The following is a 25,950-nucleotide window of genomic DNA, read 5'->3' as shown; positions in this document are numbered from 1 at the left end:
CCAAACTCACGTCCTGACCAGCTAACACATACACAAACTAACAGAAAACAGGTCAGGAACGTGACAAGCATTGTCCATTCCTTTTCATAGCACCTGCATCAAAGCTGATATTGGATAATCAAAGAGCTTTATTTTGAGGGGAATGTCATCTGCTGTTTAGTTTAACATACGATCCACGGTCGACAAGATGAAGCAGAGAAAGAGAGACATCCAGCAGGGAACCAGGTGCTATGGACTTATGTATGTATGTATGTATGTGTGTGTGTGTGTGTGTGTGTGTGTGTGTGTGTGTGTGTGTGTGTGTGTGTGTGTGTGTGTGTGTGTGTGTGTGTGTGTGTGTGTGTGTGTGTGTGTGTGAGTGTTGTGGACAAGTGTATGTGAGTGTTATGGACGTGTGTGTGTGTTTGTGTGTGTGTGTGTGTGTGTGAATGCAGGTATGTGTGTGTGAGCATTTCTCAAATTAGTGGAACAGTGACCCATGTAAGATTGGTCAAAGCACCCAATTATCAAAGAGTATTAATCTTACAACTATCGGCACAGCAAGACTTCAAGATGAATGCGCACACACACACACAAGCACACACACACTCTCCACGCACACATATTCAAACATTAGATACAAGTCACGATCCCTCTGCTGTCACACTGTACTAGGTCTCTCTCACGGTATGAGAAAAAAGGTGTGGGGAATGATGGAGGGAAAGAGAGTGAGGGAAGGGAGAGACAGTGAGACAGCGATAGAGAGAGCGACAGAAGGAGAGACAGTGAGACAGTGATTGATAGAGATAGAGAGACAGAAGGAGAGAGTGAGACAGTGGGACAGCGATAGAGAGAGAGACAGAAGGAGAGACGGTGAGACATAGAGAGAGAGAAAAAAGGAGAGAGTGAGATAGCGATAGAGAGAGAGACATTGAGACAGAGAGAGAGACAGACATAAAGGAGGAGTAATGAGAGGGGAATGAGGAGGAAGGACAGAGACACAAACAGGGTGGCAAATAAGAAGCTACTCGAGCCGTTAGCGCCACAATACAGGAAGGTCATGAAACCATGGCAACCAACTGGGCCCACGGAGAAGGACGGAGCAACTCCACCACGACTCGCCTAACGCCTTTGAGCTCCGGCCCTGTGCAGTGTGGGATAGAGGGAATGGGCAACTGGGGGAGAGCGAGAGAGGGAGAGGAAGGAAAAGGAGAAAGACAGAGGAAAGCAACAAGGGAGGAAGAGATAAAGATATATATACACACACACACACACAGTATTGGCAGCCAAAACAGAGCAAACACACATGACAAACAGCCACTGTGGCAGTGCTGCTCCTGCTGTGTGTTAGAGATTGGCAGTATCTAACAGATCCCCTACCACTGACAGGGGACAAGATTTAGAACAGCCAGTCATTTTATCAGAGTTACATGTATAAAAACTCATAATTAATGTTACCTTACCTACATTTCAATGTTACCACATGTTCAATGGTACAATATGACATACGTAAGCACAAGCTAGAGTGGGACGATAACATTGAACAATGGCTACTGCCTGCCAGTTGAACCATGGCTACTGCCTGCCAGTTGAACCATGGCTACTGCCTGCCAGTTGAACCATAGCTACTGCTTGCCAGTTGAACCATGGCTACTGCCTGTCAGTTGAACCATAGCTACTGCTTGCCAGTTGAACCATGGCTACTGCCTGTCAGTTGAACCATGGCTACTGCTTGCCAGTTGAACCATGGCTACTGCCTGTCAGTTGAACCATGGCTACTGCCTGTCAGTTGAACCATGGCTACTGCCTGTCAGTTGAACCATGGCTACTGCCTGCCAGTTGAACCATGGCTACTGCTTGCCAATTGAACCATGGCTACTGCTTGCCAGTTGAACCATGGCTACTGCCTGCCAGTCGAATCATGGCTACTGCTTGCCAGTTGAACCATGGCTACTGCTTGCCAGTTGAACCATGGCTACTGCTTGCCAGTTGAACCATGGCTAATGCCTGCCAGTCGAACCATGGCTACTGTCTGCCAGTTGAACCATGGATACTGCTTGCCAGTTGAACCATGGCAACTGCTTGCCAGTTGAACCATGGCTACTGCTTGCCAGTTTCAGACTGGAATAGTATGACAAAGGAAAAGAGAGGGATTACAAAGGAGTGACATTGAAAGTGATAATGATAGAGAGAGAGAGAGAGAGAGAGAGAGAGAGAGAGGTGGGAGAGGGAGGGGGAGAAAGGTGGGAGAGGGAGAGAGGGAGGGGGAGAGAGAGAGAGAGGGAGAGAGAGAGCGTGGGGAGAGGGGGAGCGAGAGAGAGAGGGAGGGCGGAGGGGGGGAGAGAGAGAGGGACAGGGAAAGAGTGGGAGTGTGTGTGAGAGAGGTGCGCCATTGAAAAGTAGCTCTCTGGCCCAAGTGACTGGGGAGAGGAGAGGAAAGGAGAGCTGAAAAAAGTGCTGCACTAATCAGTGCGATGTAGCCTCGAGTTGCCGTTGTGCTACTGTAACCGATGTGAAAGCTAGTTAGCTAGTTAGCTGGATGCGCGCTAATAGCGTTTCAATCGGTGACGTCACTCGCTCTGAGACCCTGAAGTAGTTGTTCCCCTCTGCAAGGGCTGCGGCTTTTGTGGAGCAATGGATAACGATGCTTCGTGGGAGGCAGTTGTTGATGTGTGCAGAGGGTCCCTGGTTTGAGCCCAGGTAGGGGTGATGATGTCTGGTAGCCCTATGCGGGGCTGCTGGCATCGAAAGGGAGTTCCAATGACCGGCATTATGAGGATATTATTTAGGTGGTGGTGGTAGGGAGGTGGAGAGTTGTCGGTAACTTTTGCTGTACAGCAATTAAGAGAACATGGGTAAGTTTGACATATACAGTCGTGGCAATTTTCACAGTCTGCTGCCTCAGTTTGTATGATTGCAATTTGCATATACTCCAGAATGTTATCAAGAGTGATCAGATGAATTGCAATTAATTACAAAGTCCCTCTTTGCCATGCAAATGAACTGAATCTCCCCAAAATATTTCCACTGCATTTCAGCCCTGCCACAAAAGGACCAGCTGACATCAGGTGTGAGTGTTGACGAGGACAAGGCTGGAGATCACTCTGTCATACTGATTGAGTTCGAATAACAGACTGGAAGCTTCGAAAGGAGGGTGGTACTTGGAATCATTGTTCTTCCTCTGTCAATCATGGTTACCTGCAAGGAAACACGTGCCATCATTATTGCATTGCACAAAAACGGCTTCACAGGCAAGGATATTGCTGCCAGTAAGATTGCACCTAAATCAACCATTTATCGGATCATCAAGAACTTCAAGGAGAGCGGTTCAATTGTTGTGAAGAAGGCTTCAGGGCGCCCAAGAAAGTCCAGCAAGCGCCAGGACCGTCTTCTAAAGTGGATTCAGCTGCGGGATCGGGGCACTACCAGTACAGAGCTTGCTCAGGAATGGCAGCAGGCAGGTGTGAGTGCATTTGCACGCACAGTGAGGAGACTTTTGGAGGATGGCCTGGTGTCAAGAAGGGCAGCAAAGAAGCCACTTCTCTCCAGGAAAAACATCAGGGACCGACTGATATTCTGCAAAAGGTACAGGGATTGGACTGCTGAGGACTGGGGTAAAGTCATTTTCTCTGATGAATCCCCTTTCCGATTGTTTGGGGCATCCGGAAAAAAGCTTGTCTGGAGAAGACAGGGTGAGCGCTACCATCAGTCCTGTGTCATGCCAACAGTGAAGCATTCTGAGACCATTCATGTGTGGGGTTGCTTCTCAGCCAAGGAAGTGGGCTCACTCACAATTTTGCCTAAGAACACAGCCATGAATAAAGAATGGTACCAACACATTCTCCGAGAGCAACTTCTCCCAACCATCCAGGAACAGTTTGATGACGAACAATGCCTTTTCCAGCATGATGGAGCACCTTGCCATAAGGCAAGAGTGATAACGAAGTGGCTCGGGGAACAAAACATCGATATTTTGGGTCTATGGCCAGGAAACTCCCCAGACCTTAATCCCTTTGAGAACTTGTGGTCAATTCTCAAGAGGCGGGTGGGGAAACAAAAACCCACAAATTTTGACAAACTCCAAGCATTGATTATGCAAGAATGGGCTGCCATCAGTCAGGATGTGGCCCACACACACACACACACACACACACTTTCCCTGCCTTAAGGCTTCTATGACAAGCAGGGAATCAATGCCTATACATTAGATTTTGATTGACAATTTCTCACTAGATGGCTTTCACTCCATTATCTCTGTTGATAGGAAAAGCGTTTTCCTTAGCCCTTCCTTTAGAAGAGGGATGCAATCTCCTCTTCCTCCAAGGAGTGGAATGTAATAAAAAATCCATAAGCAGACTACTGTGAGATGGAGCGAGGGGTTGAGATCACTTCTCGCTCAGTATGAACACACATGACGTGGAATCAGTTAATGACTAAGGGCTCTATTCAATCAGATCAACTTTAGCCGACATCCGCATAGCAGTTGTTTTGGTGGTGTCTGAGGTGGAACTGTGTTGGAGCTGTCAAATCCACAAGCAGCTCCCGGCATTATACCTAAAGCGAACATTGCCATTGGCTGCACAGAGTCGCATTAAGAGAAATATCATGCAGCCTTGTTTACAAGTTGGAACACTGGAATGCGAGACGGAATCTACACCTCTTAGGCTTATAGAAATCCTTAATATTTTGTTTATTGATTTTTCAATTGGTGTAATTATTTCTATATAGTCTACACTTTATCGTTCTGAACTTCTACCATGAGTCGGGCGGTGTGGCTTCATGACAATGATCTCAATAGAAGCTGTTCAAAGTTCCACCTCCAAAGCAGTTCCACCTCCAAAACATCTGCTATGCGGGTGTCTGCTATCTCCGGTTAACGCTTGATCTGATTGAATCTAGACCTAAGTAGGGTAATCCACTGTTAGTGGGGACCTTTAGGGTTCTTAGGGTTCCTCTCATTGCAACATAAAAATGTTGGCCCTAACGTGTGAGATTTAAGACCCGATATTTGGTTAACGCGAGAGTAATCTTTGTGAAAACTGTTATATCAGTTATTGAGTTATTGAGTCAGGACCTTTCGGTACGATGCTTCATCTGAATATTAATACGTCTCAAATTAATCATGACAACTTGCAAACCCAAATAATTTGAAAAGGGGGGTTTCCTACCAGTTGGCACTGACTTAGCCAAAAATGTTGACTTCAGGTAAATTATCCATTGATGTCAATTGAGGTCAATAGCAGATTTGCAGTTAAGTTTGACTCGCCTTTGAAATTCACATTTGCTCCTCGGTTAACCCAGCTGTCAAAAGCAATACATGGAAATGGCATCTTTCTAAAGGGGATACATCACCCACAGAATACAGAACAGCTGTCTATGAAACACCATTTTTGATTGTTTGAAATATGGTATGCCATTTTGTTTGGCATATTGTCTACAGTGGAAAACAGGAAAGGTACCATAAGAGATGCTATCAATGATGATATTGTACATGGATGAATGGATGAGTACACTCATTTAATCCAACTTAATTTTCTTATGCATTGCACACACAAGCATCATAATAACCATGTGTGCTTGATTGTGTCCCAGTCATCCACAATTCAATGGGAACTGTATTGCTGCATGTTGTATAAAAGAATACCTGTCCCCTCATTATTGGCCTTTATCTAGAATTATTATTCTATCGTCTCCTGGAGCCAAACCCAGCTCACTTTAACAGCAACAAATCAATGCTAACTAGGCTAATTCCTGCTTAGGTGTTTGTGGCCAAAAGTAGAATAACGATGGCAAAAGAAAAGAGAAAAAGAAAGAGAGATAGAGAGATCTTGAAAGATTGGTATTCTTGGCATTCTCCAAATGTAGGCTAGTTAGAAACAAATAACTATAGAGATAGAGAGAGAGAACCAGGAAAACATGGGATAGATAGGGAAAACCAGGAAAACATGGGATAGAAAGGGAAAACCAGGAAAACATGGGATAGATAGGGAAACCAGGATAACATGGGATAGATAGGGAAAACCAGGAAAACATGGGATAGGTAGGGAAAACCAGGAAAACATGGGATAGATAGGGAAAACCAGGATAACATGGGATAGAAAGGGAAAACCAGGAAAACATGGGATAGAAAGGGGAGGATAAGTTTTGCAAGCTATCCTCCATGTTGGCAGCACACACATAACAATAACATCCTTATTCATTCCAGTGTTCTGGTGCCATCATGGTGCCCATTACCATTCTACATCTCAAAACGTTTGTTAAACTCTGTATGATGGGTGTAGAATAATTGGCGGAGGCTTAACCTCTGGGGGAGAGGAGAGAATTATGGGAGGAGGGAGAGTGGGCCACTGCGATGTGAAACCCCGGGCTGGCACCCGCTCCGATTGGAGATTAACGCTGCATTACCAGGGTCCCAACTGGCAGCATAATTATGCAATGGCTCATCTTGTCTCTCCTGATTTTGGGACTGTATTAATAGTGGACTAATGAAAAAAAGACAAAAATATATATTTTGAGTAGGTTTCTCCTTTAAGGAGGATGATGGTGCTCTATGCACACGCACACAGATGCACACAAACGCACACACACGTACACGCACTCCGTAACAACATAATTACACCATGGCTCATCTTTCCTCTCGTTGAGGCACAGGTTAATGAAAAAAAACCATGGGGAATATATAACGAGACCTTATTGTTTAAAACACCTGGTCTCAGCTCAGCTTGGAGGAAGACTACAGGGTCAGTATCTCACACAGTGGTTCATGTCATGCTGCAGGAAAGCTGTGACAACCTATCCCGACATCAAACTACAGTGCCTTGCAAAAGTATTCACCCCCCTTGGCATTTTTCCTATTTTGTTGCATTACAACCTGTAATTTAAATGGATTTTTATTTGGATTATATGTAATGGACATACACAAAATAGTCCAAATTGGTGAAGTGAAATGAAAAAAATTACTTGTTTTCAAAATATTCAACAACAAACAAATGTAACAGAAAAGTGGTGCATGCATGTCACACCCTAACCATAGAGAGCTTGTTATTCTCTATGTCGGTTAGGTCGCGGTGTGACTAGGGTGGGTCACCTAGGGGTTTATATGTCTATGTTGGCCTGTTATGGTCCCAATCAGAGGCAGCTGTTTATCGTTGTCTCTGATTGGGGATCATATTTAGGCAGCCATTTCCCCTTTGTGTTTCGTGGGATCTTGTCTATGTATAGTTGCCTGTGAGCATTATTTATAGCGTCACGTTTTGTTTGTTCGTTTTATTGTTTTGTTCTTTGAAGTTTTCATTTCCAAAATTAAAAGATGGAAAGGAGCGCTGAGAAGCTCTGAAGCTCTGGATCGTGACAGAAGATCCCACCACAAACGGACCAAGCAACGTGGCCAGGAGGAGCAGACATCCTGGACATGGGAGGAGATCTTGGACGGTAAGGATCGCCTTCCATGGGAGCAGATGGAGGCAGCAAGGGAGGAACAACAACGACACCGGGGTTCGCGGCCATGGAATTGGGGGGGCACACAGGGTGGTTGGCGGAACCAGGTTTTGAACCAGAGCCAACACCCCATACTCACCGTGGGGAGTGTGTGACCGGTCAGGCACCATGTTTTGCGGAGATGGTGATGTGGGATGATGATGTAACACAGAGAGAAAGAGTTCAACCGATCGCTGCCTGCACCTGCCCGCCAGTCCCGCATCACAACTCTGGACGGTTCTGACTTAGAATATGTGGACAACTACAAATACCTAGGTGTCTGGTTAGACTGTAAACTCTCCTTCCAGACTCACATCAAATATCTCCAATCCAAAGTTAAATCTAGAATTGGCTTCCTATTTCGCAACAAAGCATCCTTCAATCATGCTGCCAAACATACCCTCGTAAAACTGACCATCCTACCGATCCTCGACTTCGGCGATGTCATTTAGAAAATAGCCTCCAATACCCTACTCAATAAATTGGATGCAGTCTATCACAGTGCCATCCGTTTTGTCACCAAAGCCCCATATACTACCCGCCACTGAGACCTGTACGCTCTTGTTGGCTGGCTCTCGTTTCATACTCGTCGCCAAACCCACTGGCTCCAGGTTATCTACAAGACCCTGCTAGGTAAAGTCCCCCCTTATCTCAGCTCGCTGGTCACCATAGCAGCACCCTCCTGTAGCACGCGCTCCAGCAGGTATATCTCTCTGGTCACCCCCAAAGCCAATTCCTCCTTTGGCCGCCTCTCCTTCCAGTTCTCTGCTGACAATGACTGGAACGAACTACAAAAATCTCTGAAACTGGAAACACGTATCTCCCTCACTAGCTTTAAGCACCAGCTGTCAGAGCAGCTCACAGATTACTGCACCTGTGCATAGCCCATCTATAATTTAGCCCAAACAACTACCCTACTGTATTTATTTATTTATTTATCTTGCTCCTTTGCACCCCATTATTTATATTTCTACTTTGCACATTCTTCCACTGCAAATCTACCATTCCAGTGTTTTACTTGCTATATTGTATTTACTTCGCCACCATGGCCTTTTTTTGCCTCTACCTCCCTTATCTCACCTCATTTGCTCACATTGTATATAGACTTATTTTTCTACTGTATTATTGACTTTGTTTTGTTTGACTCCATGTGTAACTCTGTGTTGTTGTATGTGTCGAACTGCTTTGCTTTATCTTGGCCAGGTCGCAATTGTAAATGAGAACTTGTTCTCAACCTGCCTACCTGGTTAAATAAAGGTGAAATAAAAATCCATAAATAAAAAAAGTAACACAGAGAGAAACCATAGCAACATGGCCACTGAGGCAGCGCTAGCATTACCAGCAGCAGCAGAGACTGAGAGACTCCACCATTATGAATGCCCAGCAGAAATCAAATCAGAGAAGGGAGGAATCAATTTTAAACACAGAATTCTGAGGGAGAACCCAGAAACTTTGTTTGCCGACTGCTCACAAAACAGGACTGTTACAAACCTGTTATTTTACACAGACCACACTACTGCCTGGCATACAGCTGGAACCAGGCATTTCAGCTATACCACGAAGAAAGGCATCTGCAAGGGAAGGCAAATACACAGTTTTGAGGACAACGAGAAGGACCGAGAAAACAGGTTACTGACGGTAAACATGTACCAGTCATGGTCCAGGGCAGTGGGGCTGCACTCAGCTCTTTGTGCAGGACTTCTACACCCTAACGAAGATAGCGGAAAGCAAAAAAGACAAGGACAGCACCCGACCTCTCCCCTCACCTCAGGCACCCCAACAGCAGGACTATCCTCCCCCCTACCTGTCTACAACCACCCGAACCAAGACCACACTACCGTCAGCCTGCTGAGAGACAGGCTGGCTCTGTTAGAGGTATGGGTTACTGAGCTGAAGGAGCAGCCCCTCAGCTACACCACCTCCAGCCCAGACACAGAGCTTCTACAGGACCAGATCAACCAGTGCAGGACCCAGCTGAAGAACTCTGTCCAGGAGCTGAGAGAGAGCCTTACCACAGCGCTTGAGGAGGTAAAGACCACCATGAGGAGAGAGCTGGTGCAGGTAAAGGAGGAGATGGCAAAGGAGTTGTCTGTCATCAAGAGGGTGCTGCAGCACAGAGAACAGACTGTAGACACTCCTAGAGAGAAGCTGCAGCCCCTCACCACCCCTAACAACCCCACTGACCCACCTTTACCCACAATCCCCCCCATACCAATAACCCTTTATCCACACCCCCAGTCAACAAGGAGGCTCACATGGGGACACCTACTACAGAGAGAAGCTCTCTGCCCCCCCCCCTGACACACCCCCACACACTCCTCCATGTACACAGGCCCTGTGTACTCCAGCCCCAGACCGTAAACGCACTAATCTGGTAAAACCCACTGAGGTGGCCATCCTCATTGACTCAAATGAGAAATTCATCCAAGAGGATAAACTCTTCCCCCAACACAAGGTGTGCAAAATATGGTGCCCAAAAACACAGGATGCACTCCACATCCTGTCCCAGCCTGACTTTGGCACACCAGGCCACATTATTATTCACACCCGCACCAACAACCTGCGAGAGGAGCAGGAGAGAGCAGGCAGCCTGGTCAACAGAGTAGCAGAGAGAGGAGCAGGAGAGAGCAGGCAGCCTGGTCAACAGAGTAGCAGAGAGAGGAGCAGGAGAGAGCAGGCAGCCTGGTCAACAGAATAGCAGAGAGGGCCTCTGAGTAGTTCCCCAACTCCCACATCACCATCTCCACTCTGCTGCCCCGCAAAAACTTTCATCTGTCCATACCATTCAGAAAATCAACGCTGACATCACCAGAAGGTGTGGCCTACTCCCGAACGTGCACGTTGCTCACCACTCAGTAATCACCCCAGAGCACCTGCACGACCACTCCCACCTGAGAAAGCAGACAGTAGGGATGTTTGCCAAGTCTCTAAAGGACGTGGCACTTGGTAGACAAACACCCCATGCAGCACTGGACAGAGGACCACCCAGAGACCCCTACCAGACCACTGCACCACCAAGGAGCCCCAGGCCCCTTCAACGCCACACCAGACTCAGCGCACCCCACAGGTCCCACCCAACACCAGAGCATCACCACTTCCATCGGCTTAGCCAGCCTGGACTGGGCACAGCCTACTACCCCGCACCAGACCACCACCTCTACCAGACCAGAGAGGAAGCCCCACGGCCCAGACCTGGCCCCCCTCCACTCCACAGGGCCCAACAGCAGGACCAGCGCAGCTACGCGGATGTCATCAGAGGACCAGAGAACCCTGTAGGATTAAGTGAGATTAAACAGCTCCTCCAATACATCTGCACTAAACTGCACTAAACACACACGGACGCATGCACACACGCACACGCACACAAACACACACACACACCTACTGTACTAAAAGTTTACTTGTTCAATGAATAGGAATATTTATATATATAACATATATATATATATAATCCGTGGGGCGACTCACAATTGGCATAGCGTCGTCCGGGTTAGGGAGGGTTTGGCCGGTAGGGATATCCTTGTCTCAGTATGTAAAATGTAATAAAAAATGTATGCACTCTACTGTAAGTCGCTCTGGATAAGAGCGTCTGCTAAATGACTAAAATGTAAATGTAAATGTAACAGAAAAAATGTTAGCTGTTATCTCACTCTTAACAACTTATTAGTTAGTAGTTACTGTATTTCTGACTGCTATTCTTTCTTTTTGCAACATGAAATCACTATCAGTTAGTATGTTGAACATTCAGGGCCTAAACTCATCAACCTTTGGACTGAAGAGTTTAGCACTGGAGTTCAAGAAAAATCTTAAAGATGTTGACATCATCATTCTGCAGGAGACATGGTGTAAGGCTGACATTGTCACTCACTGTCCCACAGGCTACAGAGAGGTAATTGTGCCATCACAGAAACACAGCTCTGTCAATAGAGGCAGAGACTCTGGAGGACTGATCATTTGGTACAAATCCGAACTACAAAATCGAATTGATCCCCTCAAAATTGGTAAATATCACATTTGGTTAAAACTGAAAAAATAACTTGTACTGACAGAAAAAGATGTGTTCCTTTGCGCAATATATATCCCCCCCCTCAGAATCCCCATATTACTCAGAAGGAGATCTTCCCCACCCTTGAGGAAGAGACGTGCCATTTCCAGGCCCAGGGAAATGTGCTCATCTGTGGGGACACCAATGCGCGCACAGGCACACTACCTGATCTAACGAGCACACGAGGGGACAGCTTTATTACAGGCCATACTGTTTCTAACTGTCTTCATCTCCCCCATATAAACAACAGTGACAGCACCGTCAACAAAAACGGAAGGGATCTGTTGCAGCTCTGTAGAAGCCTGGGTCTGTACTTTGTCAATGGTAGGTTACGGGGGGACTCTTTGGGGAGATTCACCTACTGCTCACCTCTTGGCCACAGCACAGTAGACTATATGATTACAGACATTGACCCTTTCTCTCTCAGCTCATTCACTGTCAAGCCACTAACACCTCTGTCTGATCACAGACAAATTACGTTGTTCCTCATAAGAACAGACATGGAAACAACCAGACATTCACAGCCCAGTAAGCTGTACAACATCAGACATTCATACAGATGGGCCCAAAACAGCACAGAAGAATACCAGAAAGCAACCTGGAACCAAAATATCCAATCACTCTTAGATAACTTTCTGGATACCACATTCACACACAGTAAAGAAGGCATCAATCTAGCAGTAAAAAACATCAACTATATATTCAGGCAAACGGCAAAAGAAACACAATTGAAATTTATAAAAAACAAAATAAAAAAGACCACAGATGACAACTGGTTTGATGCAGATTGTAAAATTATAAGGAAAAAACTTAGAACACTATCCAACCAAAAGCACAGACTCAAATAATGGTGAATTACACCTTCATAACTGTGAGACTTTAAAACTCTATAAACGTACACTCAGAAGCAAAAACGCACAGTACAACAGCAAGCAGCTGACACTAATTGAGGAGTCCATAAACACAAACAACTTCTGGCAAAATTGGAAAAAACAAAAATAATCGAAACGAGGAATTAGCGATACAAAATGGTGACATATGGACAACCCATTTTAAAACACTCTACAACACCGTTCAAATTGACACAAACCCAGAACAACGCCAAATTCATGAGAAGTTGAACGGATTAGAAAAAGCTATGAAGGACAATCAAAATTCATTGAACTCCCCAATTACTGACCAGGAGCTCTATAAGAAACTTCAGGCTCTCAAATTTAAAAAGCATGCGGACCTGATGGCATCCTAAATGAGATGCTCAAACTCACTAGTGCAAAATTTCAATTGGCTATATTAAAACTGTTTCATTTGATCCTGAGTGTAGGTTACTTCCCTGACATCTGGAATCAAGGACTCATAACCCCAATCTTTAAGAACGGAGACAAATTTGACCCTAACAATTACAGAGGCATTTGTGTGAACAGTAACCTGGGGAAGGTTTTCTGTAGTATTATAAATGTAAGAGTTCTAAACTTCCTTAATAAGCCCAATGTCTTGAGTAAAAGCCAAATTGGATTCATACCAAAACATCACACAACTGAACATATTTACGCCCTACACACCCTGATAGATAAACATGTCCACCAAAATAATACCAAAATATACGCTTGCTTTATCGACTTCCAAAAAGCATTTGATTCTATTTGGCATACAGGACTGTTCTACAAAGTTATTGAAAGTGGTGTAGGGGGTAAAACATATGACATAACTAAATCAATGTATACTGGCAATACGTGCAGCATTAAAATTGGCAAGAAAATAACATAATTCTTTAACCAGGGGCAGGGCCTTAGCCAGAGTTGCAACCTGAGCCCTGCACTCTTCAATATTTACATCAACGAATTGGCCACTATTCTAGAAAAATCCTCAGCCCCTGGTGTTAGTCTCCACAATTCAGAGGTTAAATGCCTACTCTTCGCAGATGACCTATGCCTGCTGTACCTACAGCACAAGGCCAACAGCAGAGCCTGGACCTGCTAGAGCAGTACTGCCAGACGTGGCAGTAAACCCCAAAAAGACTAAAATAATGATTTTCCAGAGAAGATCCAGATCTCGGGAAATTAGACCAATGTTCTCAATTGGTACAAAATATATAGAGTACTGCGCACACTACAATTACTTAGGTTTAAAAATAAGCTCAACTGGACACCTTAATGAGGCAGTGAATGAACTGAGAGAGAAAGCACGCAGGGCATTCTACACCATTAAAAAGCTCATTCAAATTGAAATACCTATTAAAATGTGGATAAAACGAATTTAATATGTCATTGAACCAATTGCACTTTATGGCAGCGAGGTGTGGGGTCCACTTGCAAAACAAGATTTCATCAAATGGGACAAACACCCCATTGAAACCCTGCATAAAGAGTTCTGTAAGATTATCCTCCTATTATCCTAAAGAGCAATTCAGTTTTGGAAACATCTAAAATACAGTGACCCCCTCTTATGCCCAGACGGACATATTCAACCAATCCTTATCCCAGTCTGCTGTCCCCACATGCTTCAAGAGAGCCACCATTGTTCCTGTTCCCAAGAAAGCTAAGGTAACTGAGTTAAACGACTACCGCCCCGTAGCACTCACTTCTGTCATAATGAAGTGCTTTGAGAGACTAGTCAAGGACCATATCACCACCCTACCTGACACCCTAGACCCACTCCAATTTGCATACCGCCCCAATAGGTCCACAGACGACGCAATCTCAACCACACTGCACACACTGCCATAACCCATCTGGACAAGAGGAATACCTATGTAAGAATGCTGTTCATCGACTACAGCTCAGCTTTTAACCCCATAGTACCCTCCAAACTCGTCATCAAGCTTGAGACCCTGGGTCTCAACCCCGCCCTGTGCAACTGGGTACTGGACTTCCTGACGGGCCGCCCCCAGGTGATGAGGGTAGGTAACAACATCTCCACTCCGCTGATCCTCAACACTGGGGCCCCACAAGGGTGCATTCTGAGCCCTCTCCTGTACTCCCTGTTCACCCACGACTGCGTGGCCATGCACGCCTCCAACTCAATCATCAAGTTTGCAGACGACACTACAGTGGTAGGCTTGATTACCAACAACGACGAGACGGCCTACAGGGAGGAGGTGAGGGCCCTCGGAGTGTGGTGTCAGGAAAATAACCTCACACTCAACGTCAACAAAACAAAGGAGAGGATCGTGGACTTCAGGAAACAGCAGAGGGAGCACCCCTCTATCCACAGACAGCGTGGTGAAGAAGGCGCAGCAGCGCCTCTTCAACCTCAGGAGGCATAAGAAATTCAGCTTGTCACCAAAAGCACTCACAAACTTTTACAGATGCACAATCGAGAGCATCCTGTCGGGCTGTATCACCGCCTGGTACGGCAACTGCTCCGCCCACAACCGTAAGGCTCTCCAGAGGGTAGTGAGATCTGCACAACGCATCACCGGGGGCAAACTACCTGCCCTCCAGGACACCTACACCACCCGATGTCACAGGAAGGCCATAAAGATCATCAAGGATAACAGCCACTGCCTGTTGACCCCGCTATCATCCAGAAGGCAAGGTCAGTACAGGTGCATCAAAGCTGGGACCGAGAGACTGAAAAACAGACTGTTAAACAGCCACCACTAACATTGAGTGGCTGCTGCCAACATACTAACTCAACTCCAGCAACTTTAACAATGGAAAAATGTATGGAAAAATGTATCACTAGCCACTTTAAACAATGCCACTTTATATAATGTTTACATACCCTACATTACTCATATCATATGTATATACTGTACTCTATACCATCTACTGCATCTTGCCATCTTGATGTAATACATGTATCACTAGCCACTTTAAACAATGGCACTTTTATATGTTTACATACCCTACATTACTCATCTCATATGTATATGCTGTACTCGATACCATCTACTGCATCTTGCCTATGCCGTTCTGTACCATCACTCATTCATATATTTTTATGTACATATTCTTCATTCCTTTACACTTGTGTGTATAAGGTAGTTGTTGTGAAATTGATAGGTTAGATTACTCGTTGGTTATTACTGCATTGTCGGAACTAGAAGCACAAGCATTTCGCTACACTCGCATTAACATCTGCTAACCATGTGTATGTGACAAATACAATTTGATTTGATTTGATATCATTACCAAGCCCTGCAATGCCAAGAGCTGAGCAAAGAAAAGAGTCCCCTCATCCAGCTGGTCCTGGGGCTGAGTTCACAAACCTGTTCTACTAACACACTGAAGCCTCAGGACCAGAACATCCAATCAATCAGGATAAACCAAATTACAACACAGTCAAAACAAAACTATATTGCTTATTGGGAAACACAAGCACAAACACAAAGCAAAATGCAGTGCTATCTGGCCCTAAATCGACAGTACACTGTGGCTAAATATTTGACCATGGTTACTGATCAAAGCCTTAGAAAAACCTTGACAAAGTACAGGCTCAGTGAGCACAGCCTTGCCATTGAGAAGGGTAAACACAGGAAAACCTGGCTCCCTGTAGAGGAAAAGCTGTGCAACCACTGCACAACAGCAGAACCTGAGACGGAGCTGCATTTCCTGACAAAAAGTCAAAAATATAAAACAATTAGAGTGTCATTTCCCAAAATTTGAAACTCTTATTCAAGGTTTCAAAGACCTCTCTGATGAGAGTAGGCTACCCGTCCTGTTCGGGGAGGACGCAGAGAGCTGTGGGTTGGCAGCGCACTACATTGAAGGCTGCCATAAGTTGAGGGACAGTGTCTGACAGACCAATCAACCTGCACATGTCCTCTACTGTATGCTTATTGTTATTGTTGAATGTATGGTTATTTTGACATTTGGTTATTGTTGTTACTGTTGTCCCATTGACAATTTTGATTCTCATTTTTATTTTTTATATTGTAAATATCCAAAATAAGCTTTGGCAATATGTACATTGTTACGTCATGCCAATAAAGCAAATTGAATTGAATTGAGAGAGAGAGTAACACAGAGAGAGAGAGAGTAACACACACACAGAGAGAAAGAGTGTAACACAGAGAGAGAGGTAGAGAGAGAGTAACACAGAGAGAGAGTAAGACAGAAAGTAACACAGAGAGAGTAACACAGAGAGAGAGTAAGACAGAAAGTAACACAGAGAGAAAGTAACAGAGAGAGAGTAACACAGAGAGAGTGTAACACAGAGAGAGAGGTAGAGAGAGAGAGTAACACAGAGAGAGTAAGACAGAAAGTAACACAGAGAGAAAGTAACAGAGAGAGAGAGTAACACAGAGAGTGAGAGGTAGAGAGAGGGAGTAACACAGAGAGAGAGTAAGACAGAAAGTAACACAGAGAGAAAGTAACAGAGAGAGAGAGTAACACAGAGAGTGTAACACAGAGAGGAAGAGTAATACAGAGAGAGAGTAACACAGAAAGAGAGAGAGGGTGTAACATAGCGAGAGAGAGTAACACAGAGAGAGAGAGAGTAACACAGAGAAAGAGAGAGAGTAACATAGCGAAAGAGAGTAACACACAGAGAGAGTAACACAGAGTACACACATCATTACAAGACTGTATATATTGTATATAACTGTTTATAATACTGTGTATGTATATACATAACATGACATTTGAAATGTCTTTATTCTTTTGGAACTTTTGGAAGTGTAATGTTTACTGTTATTTTTGTACTGTATATTTCACTTTTGTTTCTTATCTATTTCACTTGCTTTGGCAATGTAAACATGCTCTCTCTGTGTTTGTAAAATAGTATCCTAAGCGACTCATACTACCCAGTGTGCAGGCTTGGCCCAATGCGTTACTGTTTAGCTATAATGGATGGATTTAGAAGGTTCCAAAGTGATTTCCCCCAAAGTGATGCTAGCTCTCATAGAGTCACCAGTGAAAATCAAGTCGATTTTTAACAATAGCGTTAGCTCCAGTTAAATGTAGCGTTTAGCATAACCCCTCAAATGCCCGCTTTTCCCTCTCGTCTCCTCTCTCCAGCTCCCTCCGGGTTGGTCGCGCTCCGTTTGAAGCGGAGGCTTTTGCTGAACCCACCAAAATTGCTCTGGGAGTTTTGGAAAGCCTGACTATTACCCCAGTAAAGCTCCCATAGCACTTGGCTGTGGAAACAACACTGAAACGCTTCAGGATTGTACAGGATAGACCAGATGATATGACAAAAACCTACCACACAGACCATTACATAGGCCTTATCCCAGAAGCCACTACCACACAGACCATTACATAGGCCTTATCCCAGAAGCCACTACCACACAGACCATTACATAGGCCTTATCCCAGAAGCCACTACCACACAGACCATTACATAGGCCTTATCCCAGAATCCACTACCACACAGACCATTACATAGGCCTTATCCCAGAAGCCACTACCACACAGACCATTACATAGGCCTTATCCCAGAATCCACTACCACACAGACCATTACATAGGCCTTATCCCAGAAGCCACTACCACACAGACCATTACATAGGCCTTATCCCAGAATCCACTACCACACAGACCATTACATAGGCCTTATCCCAGAATCCACTACCACACAGACCATTACATAGGCCTTATCCCAGAAGCCACTACCACACAGACCCTTACATAGGCCTTATCCCAGAATCCACTACCACACAGACCATTACATAGGCCTTATCCCAGAAGCCACTACCACACAGACCCTTACATAGGCCTTATCCCAGAAGCCACTACCACACAGACCATTACATAGGCCTTATCCCAGAAGCCACTACCACACAGACCATTACATAGGCCTTATCCCAGAAGCCACTACCAGTGGTGTAGTAGAGGGTGGAGTATATACAGGTTTATAGGTACAAATATTAAGCTAGAAATAACATAAATAAATGTACAGTAGTTCCACATGAGCAATTTTTGTCTCTACTTGGATTACATCGATACAGCAGTAAATATATATCTACTGTATGCGCTTGTGTACCTTGCTGGTACAGGATGATTACAGTTATTCCCTCATAGGTACTCTGGAGTAATGCCTATGTAATGTAAAGTGTGGTCAAAACCCCTTATCCTCTGCATTGTCTGGATCTTACTCATGTCATTGAGCTAACCGTTTTGAAAATAAACATTTATCTAGATTGAGCAACTCAATATCTTATTGAGTGTACTTTTCCAGAAAGGTTCAATGAAAGGTTTGATGTGGTTTCTTCCAATTACTTCTCTTCTGATGACCTGTCAGAGAGTTCTTAACTTCTTAGCCTGTCACGATCGTCTTTAGGAGAGAGAGAGGACCAAGGCGCGGCGTGTGAAAAATACATCTTCTCTTTATTAAGAAGAGGGAAAAAAAGACGAAATAAACACTATACAACTAAACAAACAAAATAACAAACAGACGACCGTGAAGCTATATAAACAGAAAATGGTGCTGACACTGACCACTACACACTGACATAGACAATTACCCACAAACAGCTAAAGCCTATGGCTACCTTAAATATGGCTCCCAATCAGAGACAACAGAAACCAGCTGTCTCTAATTGGGAACCCATTCAGGCAACCATAGACTTTCCTAGACAACTACACACAACATTAAACCATCTATACACCTTAACCCTCTAAACCATACAACACCCTAGACAATACAAAAACACACAAACTTCCCCATGTCACACCCTGACCTAACTAAAATAATAATGAAAACAAAGATATAAAGGCCAGGGCGTGACATAGCCCACAAACACCGGAGGAAACCTATCATTGGGAGCCCGTCTGCACGCTTCCTGGCACCTTTGGAGCCGACAGTCAATATCTAATGAAATTTGTCTGCACTTCACTATTTTGCACTGACCCAGCAAACCACCTACATACAGTATGTGGCCTATCTTTTATAGATCATGAGCTTACAGTTGATCTTGTGTCAGCATGACAAATAGTTGACAGTTTAAAAAAAAGACATTCAAAGAAATACACAGTATATTTTAAAAGAATGTTGTCAATAATCGTTCCACTCGTTTGATTTGGACTTTTTAAGGAATGTCATAGGCCAACACCGGTCGAGCATACCTTGTAGTATTCTACCCTCCATTCTCTTACGGAAGTCTATTGTTCTCAACTAGTTTACCTGGTTAAATAAAGGTGAAATATGTCACGGCCGTCAAATGAAGTGGACCAAAGTGCAGCGTGGTGAGCGTACATTTTCCTTTTATTTAAAATGTCGCCAACAAAACAACAAACGAAGAAACAACCGTGAAGCTTACAGGGCTATAGTGCCACTAACAAAAGTCAACTACCCACACTGAAAGGAGGGGAAAAGGGCTACCTAAGTATGATTCCCAATCAGAGACAACGATAGACAGCTGTCCCTGATTGAGAACCATACCCGGCCAAAACATAGAAATAAAGAAACAGAAAACAAACCATAGAATGCCCACCCCAAATCAAATAGAGACAATTAAAGGCTCTCTAAGGTCAGGGCGTGACAAAATAAAAAAACATTTATTTTTTAAATAGCTGCTCTCAACACTGAAGCCAGCTGTAATTTGGTACATCTCAAGACTGAAGCCAGCTGTAATTTGGTACAGAAGGGATGTAGTTATGAAGTGCTTACGGAAACAAAATGACCTATGTAGCCTACGTATGAGGAAGGTTAACATATAGAGTCATTACTCCTGCAAGAGCAGTTCTGTTTTGAGCAGATTCAAAGGTAGTCTACTAAGAAAAAAGGTTGACTACATTTAAAAAGAAAGGGAAGTATAAGTGCTAAAAGCCGAGAACAAACAGTCCTCCGAGTTTGTTCCTGGTGAGAGAAAAAGCAAGCATGAAGCTGAAGCACAGTGAGTTCAGCCACAGTTTCACAGACGGTGTGAGACTGTGGCTGAACTCACTGTGCTTTAGCTTCATGCTTGCTTTTTCTCTCACCGGGAACATACTCGGACCTCCGACCTGATGCTACACACAATGCATCCTGGGGAAACCCTGCCACCGCGACAAGGGCTAGACCTGAGGGAAGGGCGATGGAGATGGAGTGAGAGGGGGAAAATAGGAAAATAATATCCTCCACACTTGCAGCTGTAGAGAGCATTTCAAACTACAGAGCCAAACCAAGCTGTACTGTGTTGGCCCACCATACTGTAGTAGTTGAAACCCTACTGAAAAGGGCAAGGTGAAAGTTAAATATCTAAGCCAGCACAGTTTGGTTTGGTTCGGCACGAGAGGATGAAACAGTTACAGGAGTCCCGTAAAAAAAAACATTCCATTTTATGTCAAATCATCAAATCAAATCAAATTTTATTGGTCACATACACATGGTTAGCAGATGTTATTACGAGTGTAACAAAATGCTTGTGCTTCTAGTTCCAACAGTGCAGCAATATCTAACATGTAATCTAACAATTCCCCAACAACTACCTCATACACACTAATCTAAGTAAAGGAATGGATTAAGAATATATACACATAAATATATGGATGAGCGATGACAGAGCGGCATAGGCAAGATGCAATAGATGGTATAAAACACAGTATATACATGTAAGATGAGTAATGCAAGATATGTAAACATGATTAAAGTGGTATTATTAAAGTGACTAGTGATCCATTTATTAAAGTAGCTAATGATTTCAAGACTGTATGTAAGCAGCAGCCTATCTGTGTTAGTGATGGCTGTTTAACAGTCTGATGGCCTTGAGATAGAAGCTGTTTTTCAGTCTCTCGGTCCCAGCTTTGATGCACCTGTACTGACCTCGCCTTCTGGATGGTAACGGGGTGAACAGGCAGTGGCTCGGATGGTTGTTGTCCTTGATGATCTTTTTGGCCTTCCTGTGACATTGGGTGCTAAAGGTATCCTGGAGGGCAGGTAGTTTGCCCCCGGTGATGCGTTGTGCAGACCGCACCACCCTCTGGAGAGCCTTGCCGTTGTGGGCGGTGCTTTTGCCGTACCAGGAGGTGATGCAGCCCAACAGGATGCTCTCAATTGGGCATCTGTAAAAGTTTGTGAGGGTTTTAGGTGACAAGCCAAATGCCTCCTGAGGTTGAAGAGGCGCTGTTGCGCCTTCTTCACCACACTGTCTGTGTGGGTGGACCATTTCAGTTTGTCTGTGATGTGTACGCAGAGAAACTTAAAACTTTCCACCTTCTCCACTGCTGTCCCTTCGATGTGGATAGGGGGGTGCTCCCTCTGCTGTTTCCTGATGTCCACGATCATCTCCTTTGTTTTGTTAACGTTGAGTGAGAGGTTGTTTTGCTGACACCACACCCCATGTGCCCTCACCTCCTCCTTGTAGGCTGTCTCGTCGTTGTTGGTAATCAGGCCTACTGCTGTTGTGTTGTCTGCAAACTTGATGATTGAGTTGGAGGCGTGCATGGCCACGCAGTCATGGGTGAACAGGGAGTACAGGAGAGGGCTGAGCACTCACCCTTGTGGGGCCCCAGTGTTGAGGATCATCGAAGTGGAGATGTTGTTTCCTACCTTTACCACCTGGGGGCGGCCCGTCAGGAAGTCCAGGACCCAATTGCACAGGGCGGGGTTTAGACCCAGGGCCTCTAGCTTAATGATGAGCTTGGAGGGTACTATGGTGTTGAATACTGAGCTATACTCAATGAACAGCATTCTTACATAGGTATTCCTCTTGTCCAGATGGGTTAGGGCAGTGCAGTGTTATGGTGATTGCATCGCCTGTGGACCTATTGGAGCGGTAAGCAAATTGAAGTGGGTCTAGGGTGAAAGGTAAGGTAGAGGTGATATGATCCTTGACTAGTCTCTCAAAGCACTTCATCATGACAGAAGTGAGTGCTACGGGGCGATAGCCATTTAGTTCAGCTACCTTTGCCTTCTTGTGTACAGGAACACTGGTGGCCATCTTGAAACATGTGGGGATAGCAGACTGGGATAGGGAGAGATTGAATATGTCTGTAAACACACGAGCCAGCTGGTCTGCGCATGCTCTGAGGACGTGGCTAGAGATGCCGTCTGGGCCGGCAGCCTTGCGAGGGTTAACACGTTTACATGTCTTACTCACATCGGCCACGGAGAAGGAGAGCCCACAGTCCTTGGTAGTGCGTTGTGTCAGTGTCACTGTATTATCCTCAAAGCGAGCAAAGAAGGTGTTTAGTTTGTCTGGAATTCAGTATCTGTGACGTGGCTGGTTTTCTTTTTGTAGTTCGTGATTGTCTGTAGACCCTGCCACATACGTCTTGTCTTTGAGCCTTTGAATTGCGACTCCACTTTGTCTCTATACTGACATTTCGCTTGTTTGATTGGATTGCGGAGGGAATAACTAAACTGTTTGTATTCGGCCATAATACTTGTCTCTTTTCCATGGTTAAATGCGTTGGTTCGCGCTTTCAGTTTTGCGCGTCTCAACGTCTCATGTCAAACATAACCTTTATAGCAGAGAGGTGGAAACTCAATGGGGGATGAAAAGGTAAGCACACTGCATGATAGACGGTATACCTATGCTCTTATAGAATGATAGAGATTCTATAGAATAACATACAGAGATTATATTACACTGAATTAAAACATTCTGCTATCCATAAAGCTGGATTGCATTCAATGAGTCTGTTGCCTACTACTGTATTGCTGGTGACAGAGGTGATGATGGAAGTCCACTGCTTAGCATTAAATTGATAGATAGCTTCCAAAATGGCACCTGTTCCCTTTATAGAGTATCACAGTATGGGTCATAATACCCATAAAACGTAGTGGTCAAACAGGGAAATGGTTTCAATCGTTTTTTCACATTACATTTTTCCCATATTGGATTTTAGAAACACTTAAAATAAGGGCTGTGTTTCATGTAGGCCTTCCCCAGCCAGGCCTACTAAAGGCCCCTCTCATACTAAGACTGGGCTTCATTTCCCAGCATCCTTTGCAAAACCTCAACCTTCCATATGCACCACCTCAGTGCTCTCTCCGTCTCACCTCTCTCGTCCCAGTGAGCTGACTCACGTTTGACTCAGATGTGCTCCGCTGGATTGGAATATTTGGCCTTTGTAATATCACAGTCGCAAAGCATATTCCTTTCACTGTGCTGCCTAAGGGAGAGTTGAGAAGTGGGGTTGTTAGAGGATTATCTTGAATGATGACTGTAAAGTGAAGGACCGACAGAAAGGAAGGATCAGTTTTGCCTAATAGGTCATAATGAATAAAATTATATAGAAATGGAGAGACCTGATCTGAGATCAGCACTCATACATTGAGAAACTATGAATATGGGTCCAGGCTAAGATCAAGCCTCCCATTGTTCCAATATATCCTATCCTAGTGTCATCCAGCTGTGAATTTGTAGCTGTGTCCTCTCCCTGTATTTCTCTCTCAGTTTCTCTCCTATCCTCCCTCTCCAGAGACAGAGACCAGGCACAGGAAAAGGTGAGAGAAAGCCGATTTATAGAGATATTTGGTCCACCATTTTCCTCCCTTCTCCCACTGCTAAGCACCCAATGCAATCTACAACCCCCTACAACTCCCTACCACCCCCTATAACCCTGTATAACTCCCTATAACCCACTATAATCCCCAATAACCCCTACAACCCGCTATATACAGTGTTTAAGCAGCAACATAGGGCAATAGCAGGTTCAGGATTCCACGAATTCCCCCATTTTGCAAATGCTGGGGAAGTGTTTGTGTGTGGGTGCGAAATTACTCCAAAAATAACAATGCTAATACTCATCCATTTCCAAATCTCAGTCTCAAACCTGCACCGAAACTTTCTCAACAACAAGCCTGTCACCCAACTCTCACCTGAATTCACAGTCGGTGGCTACACACATTTAGAGCGCATTTATTTGCACAATGTATAATTAATTTGGAGGTTGTGCAATTAGAGATCGGTGAGTGGCTTCTGTGCGACAGAGCGCATAAGTGAATTGGCGTGTGTGTGGCAGGTACGTTACACCTGAGCTGAAATAATCTGTTCCCTCTACTGCCTGTGTGTGCACGCATTTCTTGCTCAGACTAGAGAGAGTGAGTGCATGAACCGCATGGCACAGTGACAGAAATCCTGTTTCTGTCACAAAAGCTGAGTCAAAAGCCTAGTGCAGTCAAAATTCTGTTTATGCTGTGTTTTGTATTATACAGTAGTTTATGAAACTAACTGTAAAACTGTGAAAAAAATGTGTAAGTGTTATTTCCTGATTGTATCTTTAACCAATAACTATCTACTCAGGATCTTCTAATCAGAAAGTTTGGCATGAGTGGAGTTTTGGCTTGCCTGGTGACATCACCAGGCGATATAAATTGTAATAGACCAATGGTAAAGAGAGTTCCAAACCTCTCTGGCAATAACGTCTCTCCCATTAGGCACCTCCCCTGCTTTGGTGCACTTCCCCTCCCAACTCAGATCAGTCCCAGACAGTACTAGCAAAATTATTGCTTGAGAAGCTATTTTTGTTTCTTTTTAAACAATTTAACTATTACAATAATGTACATGATTATTACCCAGAAATGGCAGCATTCAGCCTTTAAATACAACCCTATAAACTGAGGCCAGAGATCCCAAACAAACAAACCTGCTGTCACAGTTATTCCTGTTTTTGTCAGAATTCTCTCAGTAAAAGAAACAACAACAAATAGAGCTATAAGGGCACAAGGCGAGACCCAAATGCAGACACAGTAGGCAGATGGTTGAGCTCCGATATTTATTACACCAAAAAGGGTAGGCAAAAGGCAGGTCGGGGACAGGCGAGAGTTCAGAAACCAGGTCAGAGTCTAAACAGTACCATGGGATAGGCAGGCTTGAGGTCAGGACAGGTAGTGTGGTCAGGCAGGCGGAGTCAGTGTCAGGACAGGCAAGGGTCAAAACCAGGAGAGCTAGGAAAAAAACTAGGAGCTAGGCGAAACACTGGTTGACTTGGCAAAACAAGACAAACTGGCACAGAGAGACAGGAAACACAGGGATAAATACACCAGGGACTAATGGGGAAAACAGGAGAAACCTGGAGGTGGGTGGAGACAATCACAAAGACAGGTGAAACAGATCAGGGCGTGACATCATTGATGCCAGGCAAATCACTGTTTTGTTTTACACATCCTTCACTGGGTTCCATTCAAATCTAGTCAAAAAATTTAATTATATTTTCTCTTTCAATTGTCTGATTCATTGTCGCCATAAAGGCCTACACTAGTGTCATTGGCATTACACATGTAACAGGGCTTGGTTTTGTGTTCTGCCACTAAGTTACCAAAATAGCTTACTGTACAAATGGCATGACATTAACTGTGGAAGATACAACATTCAGACAAACAGTAGGAAATTGCAAATATTAACCTAATCAAATGATAAGAACCAAATGAACTTGAACAATATAAATACAAACTTTGATTGCAGATGTAATACTAGCATATTTTCACACACCTACACTATAACAATGTGTTCCATCCCGGATGTCACATGTCCCCCCCCCCCCCCCCCCCCTCTCTCGCTTTCACACACACACACACACACACACACACACACACACACACAGTGTAGGCTGCAACAGCACACTCACGCGCCAACGAAC

At 44.5% G+C, this 25,950-nt stretch overlaps 1 protein-coding gene across 3 annotated transcripts in view; it reads right to left on the bottom strand.

Annotated features, from left to right (window-relative positions):
- LOC129815660 (LHFPL tetraspan subfamily member 4 protein-like) overlaps nt 1-25,950 on the bottom strand; it is a 63,575-nt gene that overhangs the window by 36,416 nt on the left and 1,209 nt on the right. The gene's annotated exons all lie outside the window — the stretch shown is intronic.

Source organism: Salvelinus fontinalis, chromosome 18 (assembly GCF_029448725.1).
Source record: "Salvelinus fontinalis isolate EN_2023a chromosome 18, ASM2944872v1, whole genome shotgun sequence".
In the NCBI taxonomy this organism is placed as follows: Eukaryota; Metazoa; Chordata; class Actinopteri; order Salmoniformes; family Salmonidae; genus Salvelinus; species Salvelinus fontinalis.
This window is presented reverse-complemented; position numbering and strand designations above follow the sequence as displayed.